Source organism: Cygnus olor, chromosome 17, assembly GCF_009769625.2.
Source record: "Cygnus olor isolate bCygOlo1 chromosome 17, bCygOlo1.pri.v2, whole genome shotgun sequence".
NCBI classification, from domain to species: Eukaryota; Metazoa; Chordata; class Aves; order Anseriformes; family Anatidae; genus Cygnus; species Cygnus olor.
The window spans coordinates 1,415,551-1,430,902 of record NC_049185.1 but is presented as its reverse complement, the minus strand read 5'-3'; the positions used below and the strand labels follow the sequence as shown (position 1 = coordinate 1,430,902).

The 15,352-nt window shown below is 49.4% G+C and overlaps 1 long non-coding RNA gene across 1 annotated transcript; it reads left to right on the top strand.

Annotated features, from left to right (window-relative positions):
- Positions 1-1,028: 1,028 nt before the first annotated feature.
- LOC121079577 lies at positions 1,029-9,791 on the top strand. The gene is made up of 2 exons (XR_005825091.1): positions 1,029-1,959; positions 9,121-9,791. It is a non-coding gene; the product is annotated as an uncharacterized LOC121079577 (long non-coding RNA).
- Positions 9,792-15,352: the final 5,561 nt, after the last annotated feature.

Here is a 15,352-nt window from a genome sequence, read left to right as displayed (position 1 = left end):
GTTATAAGCAGTTAGCCCTGTGCCTGTACTGTGTCTGGGCTGTGTCTGTGGTATGTCAGTGCTGGCCTCCCTTCTCCCCAGTGCTTTGCAGAGCCTGTCTTCAGATTAAGAGTCTCGGTCCTTTGCCGGCCATACCGAGACGACCCACCACCCCCGATGGGACTGCTGAAATCAGCGGGGTGCACCTTTCTGTCTGTGGCGGCAAGAACACTTTGGTAGGCGACAAGATCCCGGATGAGCCCCCAAATTGTTAGAAAAATCTCAGTAATGTTCTTCAGACAGGATCTTCCATCAAGCTATTTTATTCATGATTGCAATGGTGGCATACTGCCAGTAGGAGCGCATTATAGTAAACATATCATAACCTTTTATCCCCTATTACCTGACACCTGACTACCTCCCCTGTTTCCTCATTGGCTGAGTATTACAGGTTCAAAGCTACTCGATGCTCCTCTATACTATATATGTACATTTTTTTTTTGATCAACCCTTTAATTTCTCGTTTTTCCCTATTTTCCTTTCTTTTCTAATGATTAGACAACTTGTGATCCTTGTTTTTAATTTTCTCACATTTCTTGTCCACTTTTTCTCAATTTTCAGCCCTATTTTGGAACAGTGAGGCCTTCTACTGTCCATGTCCACTTTAGCATTTATTTGTTATGTCTACACATATACCTTTGAATAAAAAAGGTTGCCTTTCTACTGGAAAAACACATTCTACTCCGAAAAAAGGTTCTACTACAAAAACACTCTACTTTGAAAAAAGTTCTACTGCAAAACCAAAACTTGGTTTCCCTCAGCTATCTAAGAATTTTGGTCCTAGTTTGGAGGTAGCTGCTTGCCTGCTAGCTACCATTGCCTCCTCCAGGGAAGCTTCTGCAATGTTGGGGATTCTGCCTGAGACAGATTTAGCTCTGGGGACCAGCTGCAAAGCCCTTCAGGGCAGGGACACCACAACTTTGGACAAGTTTAGACGGAAGTGTATGCCTGGTAGCTACCCTTGCCTTCTCACCTTGGCATGCTTCTAGAAAAAAGATTTGGCTTCCTCCAAGAGAGATTTTTTCGTTGTGGATCCTAAACTTGGATCCCTCTAGGCTAGGTAACAGAGAATTTTGGCTAATTTGGAGGTTGCTACATGCCCGGTAGCTACCTTTGCCTCCACCGCATTGTACTTAGGAAAAATTCTGTGTTACCTGCAGAAGTTCTGGAAAAGCAGCATACCCGTATGGGGTATCTACCTGAACTTTGGCCAAATTGGGAAGTACGTGCATGCCCAGTAGCTACCCGTTCCTCCTCCCAGGCATACTTGGTGAAATTTTGGGGCCTCTTCCGGAGAGAGAGGGACTTGTGGATTCGGTCCGCAGACCCCTTCAGGCTTGGTACCCAAGAACTTTGGCCAATTTTGGAGGGAGGTTCCTGCCTGGGTACCTTCACTTCCCTTCGCTGATCATGATTTGAAAAACTTTTGGGCTAGCTCCAAATACAGAACCGCTTGTCAATACCACCTGAAGACCCCTCCGCGTTAAATCCCTCACAATTTTGGCTCTACTTTGGAGGGAGCTGCATGCCTGCTAGCTACCATTGCCTCCTCCAGGGAAGCTTCTGCTAATGTTGGGGATTCTGCCTGGGACACACTTAGCTCTGGGGACCAGCTGCAAAGCCCTTCAGGGCAGGGACACCACAACTTTGGACAAGTTTAGACGGAAGTGTATGCCAGGTAGCTACCCTTGCCTTCGCACCTCGGCATGCTTCTAGAAAAAAGATTTGGCTTCCTCCAAGAGAGATTTTTTCTTTGTGGATCCTAAACTTGGATCCCTCTAGGCTAGGTAACAGAGAATTTTGGCTAATTTGGAGGTTGCTACATGCCCGGTAGCTACCTTTGCCTCCACCACATTGTACTTAGGAAAAATTCTCTGTCACCTGCACAAGTTCTGGATAAAAGCAGCATACCCGTATGGGGTATTGTCCTGGTTTCAGTTAGGACAGAGTTAATTTTCCTCCTAGTAGCTGGCAGGGTGCTATGTTTTGGATTAGAATGAGAAGAGCGCTGATAACATGCTGATGTTTTAATTGTTGTAGAGCAGTGCTTACACCAAGCCAAGGACTTTTCAGCCTCTCTCTGTCCTGCTAGCGAGCAGGCTAGGGATGCAGCAGAAGCTGGGAGGGGACAGACCCAGGACAGCTGACCCAAACTGGCCAAAGGGGTATTCCATACCATCTGACGTCATGCTGAACAATATATAGGGGTGGCTAGCCGGGGTGGAGGGGTGGCCGGCTGCTCGGGGATAGGCTGGGCATCGGTCAACGGGTGGTGAGCAATTGCATTGTGCATCACTTATTTCGTACACATTATTACTATTAATACTATTATTATTATTATTATTGTTGTTATTCTTTTCCCTGTCTTAATAAACTGTCTTTATCTCAACTCACAGGCTTCACTTTCCCGTTTCTCTCCCCCATCCCGGAGAGGGAGGGGGGAGGGTGAGCGAACGGCTGTGTGGTGTTCGGCTGCCAGCCGGGCTAAACCACAACAGCCCATTTGGCGCCCAACTTGGGGCTCGAAGGGTTGAGATATCGACAGATTTGACCAGAGTGTGTTAAACTAAAATTGGTATAAGTATTCGACCTGCTTAATAGTTGCTAGTCACAATGTTGATTGCCTTAATCTCAAGTCTGCTGTGCCTGTTTCCCAAATTGAGTTTTATAGCAAGTTACTTTCTGTATGTGCTCCCTGTCGTGCTGTTTATCCTTTCCGGGCCCTGGTTTAAGATTGTTATGGTACTGTGTGGTGTAACGATGGCTTATGAAATGATGAAGTATCTGGTCATGACTCTAACCTGGTATTTGTACTCAGCACTGTCGTCGACTCTATACTTCGGAAACCATATCTCAGAAACTATTAGCAATTACACCTATTGCCTTTTTTCATCAGGGAGTCAGTCTCTGGAGGGGACAGGGGAAGATATTTTTTCCTACCTGTTCACTCTCCCTTCCTCCTTCACCACCCTCTTATCCCCCGAGCTAGTTACGGTAGCTCTCCAAGATGTTGAATATCCTTGGGATACTCAGACCAGCATGTTCTTGTTGTTATGTCTCCTGAATGCGCTTCAGGTTTTGTTTAAGGTTAAACAACTACTTAGGAATCTCATCCGGAGATCTGTCTTGAGGCGGGATATTTGCGAGTGGCAGGGAGTTTGGGAGGATATGGGCAGGTTTCTAGGGCAGTGGGCACCTCCAGTGTTTTGGACATTCACCCCTGAACAACTGCAAAATCCTAAAAAACTGGTAGAATGCTTGAAAAAAAGGTGTCATGACTCTGGCAGTTCCAAAGTGACACAAATCACTGTGGCGTGCTGGGGTCTGGCTTGTGCCTATCGAGCTGCAATTGATGCTACTATCAACCTAGTGACAGACCCTGCGGCCGTTCCAGTCCCGGCTCCTGCAGCCATTCCGGCTCCAGCTCCCGCAGCCGTTCCAGCTCCAGCTCCCGCAGCTGTCCCGGCTCCAGCTCCCGCAGCCGTTCCAGCTCCCGCAGCCGTTCCAGCTCCTGCAGCCGTCCCGGCTCCAGCTCCCGCAGCCGTTCCGGCTCCAGCTCCCGCAGCTGTCCCGGCTCCAGCTCCCGCAGCCGTACCAGCTCCCGCAGCCGTTCTGGCTCCAGCTCCCGCAGCTGTCCCGGCTCCAGCTCCCGCAGCCGTTCCAGCTCCCGCAGCCGTCCCGGCTCCAGCTCCCGCAGCCATTCCCACTCCTGTGGCTGGGTCAGAGAAACGAACTGTAGCAGTGCAAGTTGCCCCTGCAGAGGGTACTCCAACCCCTGTGGCAGACCCTGTGGCTGGGTCGGAGAAACGAACTGTAGCAGTGCAAGTTGACCCTGCAGAGGGTATTCCAATCCCTGTGGCAGACCCTGTGGCTGGGTCGGAGAGGCGAGCTGTAGCAGTGCAAGTTGCCCCTGTAGAAAAGGTGAAAAAATGGTATAGAGACGCAGGTCGTTTAGAACGCAGAAAGTCTTCTGCTAAGTCTGGGTCTGGAGAAGACGAGGCTGGGCCATCAAGTGTGCAGGAGGATGAAGATGAGGATGAGGATGTCAGTAAGTCAACAGTAACTACCCGAACCCTATACCAGCGTGAGCTACGAGATGTGCGAAAAGATTTTGGTCGCTGTATAGGTGAACAGCTTGTCACCTGGCTGCTCCGGTGCTGGGACACTGGAGCCAATGGTGTGAAATTAGAGGGCAGGGAAGCCAAGCGGTTGGGATCCCTTGCTAGAGATGCAAGCATTGACAAAGCAATTGGAGATGGAGCACGATCTCACAGCCTCTGGAGGCGTCTCCTGTTAGCTGTGAAGGGAAGGTATCCCTACAAGGAAGAACTTGTATGTGTACCAGTCAAGTGGACCACCATGGAGAAGGGAATTCAGTACCTGAGGGAATTAGCTGTACGGGAAGTAATTTATAAGGACTTAGACGATGCACAAACATCCACAGATCCAGATGAAGTCCAGTGTACTCGACCCATATGGCGGAAGTTTGTACGGAATGCACCATCAACATGGGCCAGCACATTGGCAATAATAACCTGGAAAAACGGTGAAGATCCCACAGTGGGTGACATGGCTAAACAACTCCGGGAGTACGAAGGAAATCTCTCCTCTTCCCTACAGGCCTGCGTCTCGGCTGTGGAGAAACTCTCTGAAGAGTTCCACCAACTTAAAGAGGATTTATCTTCCCCCCCACCTGAACAAACCAGTGGCCACCAACTAAAAGAGAATACTTTGGAGAAACTTATTGAAGAGGTCCACCAACTTAAAGAGAATTTATGTTCCCCCCCACCTGAACGAACCAGTGGCCACCAACTAAAAGAGAATACTTTGGAGAAACTTTTTGAAGAGGTCCAGCAACTTAAAGAGAGTGTATTTTCTTCCCCACCTGTACAAACCAGCGTCTCAGCTATTAGGGGTAAACGTGCATCCATGCAAAGAAGACAATATGGTGGGTACACACCCCGCACCACCCTGTGGTTTTACCTACGTGACCATGGAGAGGACATGAGAAAATGGGATGGAAAATCTACTGAGACCCTAGAGGCACGGGTACGTGAGTTGCAAAAGAAAACAATCGGGAGAAAGGGGTTCTCTGAAAAGTTTGCTGCTCCAACTTCTAGCAGGCAGTCTTTTAAACACAGAAATGAAGATTCTGACCAGGACTAGAGGGGCCCTGCCTCCAGCCAGGGGGAGGAAAGGGACAACCGAGTTTATTGGACTGTGTGGATTCGATGGCCTGGCACGTCTGACGCACAGAAGTATAAGGCTCTAGTAGACACCGGTGCACAATGTACTCTAATGCCATCAAGCTGTAAAGGGCCAGAGCCCATCTGTATTTATGGCGTGACAGGGGGATCCCAGCAGTTAACTGTATTGGAAGCTGAAGTGAGTCTAACCGGAAATGAGTGGCAAAAGCACCGTATTGTGACTGGCCCGGATGCTCCGTGCATCCTTGGCATAGACTATCTTAGAAGAGGATATTTCAAGGACCCAAAAGGGTTCCGCTGGGCTTTTGGCATAGCTGCCTTAGAGACAGAGGACATTAAACAGTTGTCTACCTTGCCCGGTCTCTCAGAGGACCCTTCTGTTGTGGGGTTGCTGAAGGTTGAAGAACAGCAAGTGCCAATCGCTACCACAACTGTGCACCGGCGGCAATATCGCACCAACCGAGACTCCCTGATTCCCATCCACGAGCTAATTCGTCAACTGGAGAGCCAAGGAGTGATCAGCAAGACCCATTCACCTTTTAATAGTCCCATATGGCCAGTGCGAAAGTCTAATGGTGAGTGGAGACTAACAGTGGACTATCGTGGCCTGAACGAAGTCACGCCACCACTGAGTGCTGCAGTGCCGGACATGCTAGAACTCCAGTATGAACTGGAATCAAAGGCAGCCAAGTGGTATGCCACAAATGATATTGCTAATGCATTTTTCTCCATCCCTCTAGCAGCAGAGTGCAGGCCACAGTTTGCTTTCACTTGGAGGGGAGTCCAATATACTTGGAATTGGCTGCCCCAGGGGTGGAAACATAGCCCTACCATTTGCCATGGTCTGATCCAGTCTGCGCTGGAGCAGGGGGAGGCTCCTGAACACCTGCAGTACATCGATGACATCATTGTGTGGGGTGACACTGCAGAGGAAGTTTTCGAGAAAGGGAAGAAAATAGTCCAAATCCTTCTGAAGGCCGGTTTTGCCATAAAACAAAATAAAGTTAAAGGACCTGCACGAGAGATCCAGTTTTTAGGAATAAAATGGCAAGATGGACGTCGTCAAATCCCAATGGATGTGATCAACAAAATAACAGCTATGTCTCCACCAACTAGCAAGAAGGAAACACAAACTTTCCTAGGTGTCGTGGGGTTTTGGAGAATGCATATTCCAAATTACAGTCTGATTGTAAACCCGCTCTACCAAGTAACTCGTAAGAAGAATGCTTTTGAATGGGGCCCTGAGCAACGACAAGCCTTTGAACAAATTAAACAGGAAATAGTTCATGCGGTAGCCCTTGGGCCAGTCCGAACAGGACCAGATGTAAAGAATGTGCTCTACACCGCAGCCGGGGAGAATGGCCCCACCTGGAGCCTCTGGCAGAAAGAACCTGGGGAAACTCGAGGTCGACCCCTGGGGTTTTGGAGTCGGGGATACAGAGGATCTGAGGCCTGCTATACTCCAACCGAAAAGGAGATATTGGCAGCATATGAGGGAGTTCGATCTGCTTCGGAAGTGGTCGGTACTGAAGCGCAGCTCCTCCTGGCACCCCAACTGCCGGTACTGGGTTGGATGTTCAGAGGAAGGGTCCCCTCTACACATCATGCAACTGATGCTACATGGAGCAAGTGGGTTGCACTGATTACTCAGCGGGCTCGAATAGGTAACCCCAGTCGCCCAGGAATCCTGGAAGTGATTATGGACTGGCCAGAAGGCAAGTACTTTGGGATATCGTCAGAGGAGGAGGTGGTCCGTGCTGAAGAAGCCCCACTGTACAACAAGCTACCAGAAAATGAGAAGAAATATGCCCTGTTCACTGATGGGTCCTGTCGTATTGTGGGAAAGCATCGGAGATGGAAAGCTGCTGTATGGAGTCCTACACGACGAGTTGCAGAAGCTGCTGAGGGAGAAGGTGAATCGAGTCAGTTTGCAGAAGTGAAAGCCGTTCAGCTGGCCTTAGATATTGCTGAACGAGAAAAGTGGCCAGTTCTCTATCTCTATACTGATTCATGGATGGTAGCAAATGCCCTGTGGGGGTGGCTACAACAATGGAAGCAGAACAACTGGGAACGCCGGGGCAAACCCATCTGGGCTGCTGCATTGTGGCAAGATATTGCTGCCCGGGTAGAGAACCTGGTTGTAAAGGTACGCCATGTAGATGCTCATGTGCCCAAGAATCGGGCTACTGAAGAACATCAAAACAACCAGCAGGTGGATCAGGCTGCTAAGATTGAAGTGGCTCAGGTGGACCTGGACTGGCAACATAAAGGTGAATTATTTATAGCCCGATGGGCCCATGACACCTCAGGCCATCAAGGTAGAGATGCAACATACAGATGGGCTCGTGACCGAGGGGTGGACCTGACCATGGACACTATAGCACAGGTTATTCATGATTGTGAAACATGTGCTGCAATTAAACAAGCCAAACGGTCAAAGCCTCTCTGGTATGGAGGACGATGGCTGAAATACAAATATGGAGAGGCCTGGCAGATTGATTACATCACACTCCCCCAAACCCGCAATGGCAAGCGCCACGTACTTACAATGGTGGAAGCAACCACTGGATGGCTGGAAACATATCCTGTGCCCCATGCCACCGCCCGGAACACTATCCTGGGCCTTGAAAAGCAAGTCCTATGGCGACATGGCACCCCAGAAAGAATTGAGTCAGACAATGGGACTCATTTCCGAAACAACCTTATAGACACTTGGGCCAAAGAACATGGTATTGAGTGGGTGTATCACATCCCTTATCATGCACCAGCCTCTGGGAAAGTTGAACGATACAATGGACTGTTAAAGACTACACTGAAAGCAATGGGTGCTGGGACATTCAAAAATTGGGAAACACATCTGGCAAAGGCCACCTGGTTAGTCAATACTAGAGGATCTGCCAACCGAGCTGGACCTGCCCAATCAAACCTGTTACGCACTGTAGAAGGGGATAAAGTTCCTGTAGTGCACGTAAGAAACATGCTGGGTAAGACAGTCTGGGCTACTCCCGCCTCAGGAAAAGGCAAGCCCATTCGTGGGATTGCTTTTGCTCGGGGACCTGGATGCACTTGATGGGTAATGCAAGAGAATGGGGAGGTCCGGTGTGTACCTCAAGGGGACCTAATACTGGGTGAGAATAGCCCATGAGTTGAATTATAATATGTTAATTATCATATAACACTGTATGTCATCGCTACCATGGTTGCTATATATCATAGATGAAAATGGTGATTAATTAGAAGGTATTGGAAAGAGTGTAACCTGAGCATGACATAAATGGTATGGAATAAGGGGTGGATATCTGTCCTGGTTTCAGTTAGGACAGAGTTAATTTTCCTCCTAGTAGCTGGCAGGGTGCTATGTTTTGGATTAGAATGAGAAGAGCGCTGATAACATGCTGATGTTTTAATTGTTGTAGAGCAGTGCTTACACCAAGCCAAGGACTTTTCAGCCTCTCTCTGTCCTGCTAGCGAGCAGGCTAGGGATGCAGCAGAAGCTGGGAGGGGACAGACCCAGGACAGCTGACCCAAACTGGCCAAAGGGGTATTCCATACCATCTGACGTCATGCTGAACAATATATAGGGGTGGCTAGCCGGGGTGGAGGGGTGGCCGGCTGCTCGGGGATAGGCTGGGCATCGGTCAACGGGTGGTGAGCAATTGCATTGTGCATCACTTATTTCGTACACATTATTACTATTAATACTATTATTATTATTATTATTGTTGTTATTCTTTTCCCTGTCTTAATAAACTGTCTTTATCTCAACTCACAGGCTTCACTTTCCCGTTTCTCTCCCCCATCCCGGAGAGGGAGGGGGGAGGGTGAGCGAACAGCTGTGTGGTGTTTGACTGCCAGCCAGGCTAAACCACAACAGGTATCTACCTGAACTTTGGCCAAATTGGGAAGTATGTGCATGCCCAGTAGCTACCCGTTCCTCCTCCCAGGCATACTTGGAGAAATTTTTGGGCCCCTTCCAGTGAGAGAGGGACTTGTGGATTCGGTCCGCAGACCCCTTCAGGCTTGGTACCCAAGAACTTTGGCCAATTTTGGAGGGAGGTTCCTGCCTGGGTACCTTCACTTCCCTTCGCTGATCATGATTTGAAAAACTTTTGGGCTAGCTCCAAATACAGAACCGCTTGTCAATACCACCGGAAGACCCCTCCGCGTTAAGTCCCTCACAATTTCGGCTCTACTTTGGAGGGAGCTGCATGCCTGCTAGCTACCATTGCCTCCTCCAGGGAAGCTTCTGCTAATGTTGGGGATTCTGCCTGAGACAGATTTAGCTCTGGGGACCAGCTGCAAAGCCCTTCAGGGCAGGGACACCACAACTTTGGACAAGTTTAGACGGAAGTGTATGCCTGGTAGCTACCCTTGCCTTCTCACCTTGGCATGCTTCTAGAAAAAAGATTTGGCTTCCTCCAAGAGAGATTTTTTCTTTGTGGATCCTAAACTCGGATCCCTCTAGGCTAGGTAACAGAGAATTTTGGCTAATTTGGAGGTTGCTACATGCCCGGTAGCTACCTTTGCCTCCACCACATTGTACTTCGGAAAAATTCTCTGTCACCTGCACAAGTTCTGGATAAAAGCAGCATACCCGTATGGGGTATCTACCTGAACTTTGGCCAAATTGGGAAGTACGTGCATGCCCAGTAGCTACCCGTTCATCCTCCCAGGCATACTTGGTGAAATTTTGGGGCCTCTTCCGGAGAGAGAGGGACTTGTGGATTCGGTCCGCAGACCCCTTCAGGCTTGGTACCCAAGAACTTTGGCCAATTTTGGAGGGAGGTTCCTGCCTGGGTACCTTCACTTCCCTTCGCTGATCATGATTTGAAAAACTTTTGGGCTAGCTCCAAATACAGAACCGCTTGTCAATACCACCTGAAGACCCCTCCGCGTTAAGTCCCTCACAATTTCGGCTCTACTTTGGAGGGAGCTGCATGCCTGCTAGCTACCATTGCCTCCTCCAGGGAAGCTTCTGCTAATGTTGGGGATTCTGCCTGAGACAGATTTAGCTCTGGGGACCAGCTGCAAAGCCCTTCAGGGCAGGGACACCACAACTTTGGACAAGTTTAGACGGAAGTGTATGCCTGGTAGCTACCCTTGCCTTCTCACCTCGGCATGCTTCTAGAAAAAAGATTTGGCTTCCTCCAAGAGAGATTTTTTCTTTGTGGATCCTAAACTCGGATCCCTCTAGGCTAGGTAACAGAGAATTTTGGCTAATTTGGAGGTTGCTACATGCCCGGTAGCTACCTTTGCCTCCACCACATTGTACTTAGGAAAAATTCTCTGTCACCTGCACAAGTTCTGGATAAAAGCAGCATACCCGTATGGGGTATCTACCTGAACTTTGGCCAAATTGGGAAGTATGTGCATGCCCAGTAGCTACCCGATCCTCCTCCCAGGCATACTTGGTGAAATTTTGGGGCCTCTTCCGGAGAGAGAGGGACTTGTGGATTCGGTCCGCAGACCCCTTCAGGCTTGGTACCCAAGAACTTTGGCCAATTTTGGAGGGAGGTTCCTGCCTGGGTACCTTCACTTCCCTTCGCTGATCATGATTTGAAAAACTTTTGGGCTAGCTCCAAATACAGAACCGCTTGTCAATACCACCGGAAGACCCCTCCGCGTTAAGTCCCTCACAATTTCGGCTCTACTTTGGAGGGAGCTGCATGCCTGCTAGCTACCGTTGCTTCCTCCAGGGAAGCTTCTGCTAATGTTGGGGATTCTGCCTGAGACAGATTTAGCTCTGGGGACCAGCTGCAAAGCCCTTCAGGGCAGGGACACCACAACTTTGGACAAGTTTAGATGGAAGTGTATGCCTGGTAGCTACCCTTGCCTTCTCACCTCGGCATGCTTCTAGAAAAAAGATTTGGCTTCCTCCAAGAGAGATTTTTTCTTTGTGGATCCTAAACTTGGATCCCTCTAGGCTAGGTAACAGAGAATTTTGGCTAATTTGGAGGTTGCTACATGCCCGGTAGCTACCTTTGCCTCCACCACATTGTACTTAGGAAAAATTCTCTGTAACCTGCACAAGTTCTGGAAAAGCAGCATACCCGTATGGGGTATCTACCAAAACTTTGGCCAAATTGGGAAGTACGTGCATGCCCAGTAGCTACCCGATCCTCCTCCCAGGCATACTTGGTGAAATTTTGGGGCCTCTTCCGGAGAGAGAGGGACTTGTGGATTCGGTCCGCAGACCCCTTCAGGCTTGGTACCCAAGAACTTTGGCCAATTTTGGAGGGAGGTTCCTGCCTGGGTACCTTCACTTCCCTTCGCTGATCATGATTTGAAAAACTTTTGGGCTAGCTCCAAATACAGAACCGCTTGTCAATACCACCTGAAGACCCCTCCGCCTTAAGTCCCTCACAATTTCGGCTCTACTTTGGAGGGAGCTGCATGCCTGCTAGCTACCGTTGCCTCCTCCAGGGAAGCTTCTGCTAATGTTGGGGATTCTGCCTGAGACAGATTTAGCTCTGGGGACCAGCTGCAAAGCCCTTCAGGGCAGGGACACCACAACTTTGGACAAGTTTAGACGGAAGTGTATGCCTGGTAGCTACCCTTGCCTTCTCACCTTGGCATGCTTCTAGAAAAAAGATTTGGCTTCCTCCAAGAGAGATTTTTTCTTTGTGGATCCTAAACTCGGATCCCTCTAGGCTAGGTAACAGAGAATTTTGGCTAATTTGGAGGTTGCTACATGCCCGGTAGCTACCTTTGCCTCCACCACATTGTACTTAGGAAAAATTCTCTGTCACCTGCACAAGTTCTGGATAAAAGCAGCATACCCGTATGGGGTATCTACCTGAACTTTGGCCAAATTGGGAAGTACGTGCATGCCCAGTAGCTACCCGATCCTCCTCCCAGGCATACTTGGTGAAATTTTGGGGCCTCTTCCGGAGAGAGAGGGACTTGTGGATTCGGTCCGCAGACCCCTTCAGGCTTGGTACCCAAGAACTTTGGCCAATTTTGGAGGGAGGTTCCTGCCTGGGTACCTTCACTTCCCTTCGCTGATCATGATTTGAAAAACTTTGGGCTAGCTCCAAATACAGAACCGCTTGTCAATACCACCGGAAGACCCCTCCGCGTTAAGTCCCTCACAATTTCGGCTCTACTTTGGAGGGAGCTGCATGCCTGCTAGCTACCATTGCCTCCTCCAGGGAAGCTTCTGCTAATGTTGGGGATTCTGCCTGAGACAGATTTAGCTCTGGGGACCAGCTGCAAAGCCCTTCAGGGCAGGGACACCACAACTTTGGACAAGTTTAGATGGAAGTGTATGCCTGGTAGCTACCCTTGCCTTCTCACCTCGGCATGCTTCTAGAAAAAAGATTTGGCTTCCTCCAAGAGAGATTTTTTCGTTGTGGATCCTAAACTTGGATCCCTCTAGGCTAGGTAACAGAGAATTTTGGCTAATTTGGAGGTTGCTACATGCCCGGTAGCTACCTTTGCCTCCACCACATTGTACTTAGGAAAAATTCTCTGTCACCTGCACAAGTTCTGGATAAAAGCAGCATACCCATATGGGATATCTACCTGAACTTTGGCCAAATTGGGAAGTACGTGCATGCCCAGTAGCTACCCGATCCTCCTCCCAGGCATACTTGGTGAAATTTTGGGGCCTCTTCCGGAGAGAGAGGGACTTGTGGATTCGGTCCGCAGACCCCTTCAGGCTTGGTACCCAAGAACTTTGGCCAATTTTGGAGGGAGGTTCCTGCCTGGGTACCTTCACTTCCCTTCGCTGATCATGATTTGAAAAACTTTTGGGCTAGCTCCAAATACAGAACCGCTTGTCAATACCACCTGAAGACCCCTCCGCCTTAAGTCCCTCACAATTTCGGCTCTATTTTGGAGGGAGCTGCATGCCTGCTAGCTACCATTGCTTCCTCCAGGGAAGCTTCTGCTAATGTTGGGGATTCTGCCTGAGACAGATTTAGCTCTGGGGACCAGCTGCAAAGCCCTTCAGGGCAGGGACACCACAACTTTGGACAAGTTTAGACGGAAGTGTATGCCTGGTAGCTACCCTTGCCTTCTCACCTCGGCATGCTTCTAGAAAAAAGATTTGGCTTCCTCCAAGAGAGATTTTTTCTTTGTGGATCCTAAACTCGGATCCCTCTAGGCTAGGTAACAGAGAATTTTGGCTAATTTGGAGGTTGCTACATGCCCGGTAGCTACCTTTGCCTCCACCACATTGTACTTAGGAAAAATTCTCTGTCACCTGCACAAGTTCTGGATAAAAGCAGCATACCCGTATGGGGTATCTACCTGAACTTTGGCCAAATTGGGAAGTATGTGCATGCCCAGTAGCTACCCGTTCCTCCTCCCAGGCATACTTGGTGAAATTTTGGGGCCTCTTCCGGAGAGAGAGGGACTTGTGGATTCGGTCCGCAGACCCCTTCAGGCTTGGTACCCAAGAACTTTGGCCAATTTTGGAGGGAGGTTCCTGCCTGGGTACCTTCACTTCCCTTCGCTGATCATGATTTGAAAAACTTTTGGGCTAGCTCCAAATACAGAACCGCTTGTCAATACCACCGGAAGACCCCTCCGCGTTAAGTCCCTCACAATTTCGGCTCTACTTTGGAGGGAGCTGCATGCCTGCTAGCTACCATTGCCTCCTCCAGGGAAGCTTCTGCTAATGTTGGGGATTCTGCCTGAGACAGATTTAGCTCTGGGGACCAGCTGCAAAGCCCTTCAGGGCAGGGACACCACAACTTTGGACAAGTTTAGATGGAAGTGTATGCCTGGTAGCTACCCTTGCCTTCTCACCTCGGCATGCTTCTAGAAAAAAGATTTGGCTTCCTCCAGAGAGATTTTTTCGTTGTGGATCCTAAACTTGGATCCCTCTAGGCTAGGTAACAGAGAATTTTGGCTAATTTGGAGGTTGCTACATGCCCGGTAGCTACCTTTGCCTCCACCACATTGTACTTAGGAAAAATTCTCTGTAACCTGCACAAGTTCTGGAAAAGCAGCATACCCGTATGGGGTATCTACCAAAACTTTGGCCAAATTGGGAAGTACGTGCATGCCCAGTAGCTACCCGATCCTCCTCCCAGGCATACTTGGTGAAATTTTGGGGCCTCTTCCGGAGAGAGAGGGACTTGTGGATTCGGTCCGCAGACCCCTTCAGGCTTGGTACCCAAGAACTTTGGCCAATTTTGGAGGGAGGTTCCTGCCTGGGTACCTTCACTTCCCTTCGCTGATCATGATTTGAAAAACTTTTGGGCTAGCTCCAAATACAGAACCGCTTGTCAATACCACCTGAAGACCCCTCCGCCTTAAGTCCCTCACAATTTTGGCTCTACTTTGGAGGGAGCTGCATGCCTGCTAGCTACCATTGCTTCCTCCAGGGAAGCTTCTGCTAATGTTGGGGATTCTGCCTGAGACAGATTTAGCTCTGGGGACCAGCTGCAAAGCCCTTCAGGGCAGGGACACCACAACTTTGGACAAGTTTAGACGGAAGTGTATGCCTGGTAGCTACCCTTGCCTTCTCACCTCGGCATGCTTCTAGAAAAAAGATTTGGCTTCCTCCAAGAGAGATTTTTTCTTTGTGGATCCTAAACTCGGATCCCTCTAGGCTAGGTAACAGAGAATTTTGGCTAATTTGGAGGTTGCTACATGCCCGGTAGCTACCTTTGCCTCCACCACATTGTACTTAGGAAAAATTCTCTGTCACCTGCACAAGTTCTGGATAAAAGCAGCATACCCGTATGGGGTATCTACCTGAACTTTGGCCAAATTGGGAAGTACGTGCATGCCCAGTAGCTACCCGATCCTCCTCCCAGGCATACTTGGTGAAATTTTGGGGCCTCTTCCGGAGAGAGAGGGACTGTGGATTCGGTCCGCAGACCCCTTCAGGCTTGGTACCCAAGAACTTTGGCCAATTTTGGAGGGAGGTTCCTGCCTGGGTACCTTCACTTCCCTTCGCTGATCATGATTTGAAAAAACTTTTGGGCTAGCTCCAAATACAGAACCGCTTGTCAATACCACCGGAAGACCCCTCCGCCTTAAGTCCCTCACAATTTCGGCTCTACTTTGGAGGGAGCTGCATGCCTGCTAGCTACCATTGCTTCCTCCAGGGAAGCTTCTGCTAATGTTGGGGATTCTGCCTGAGACAGATT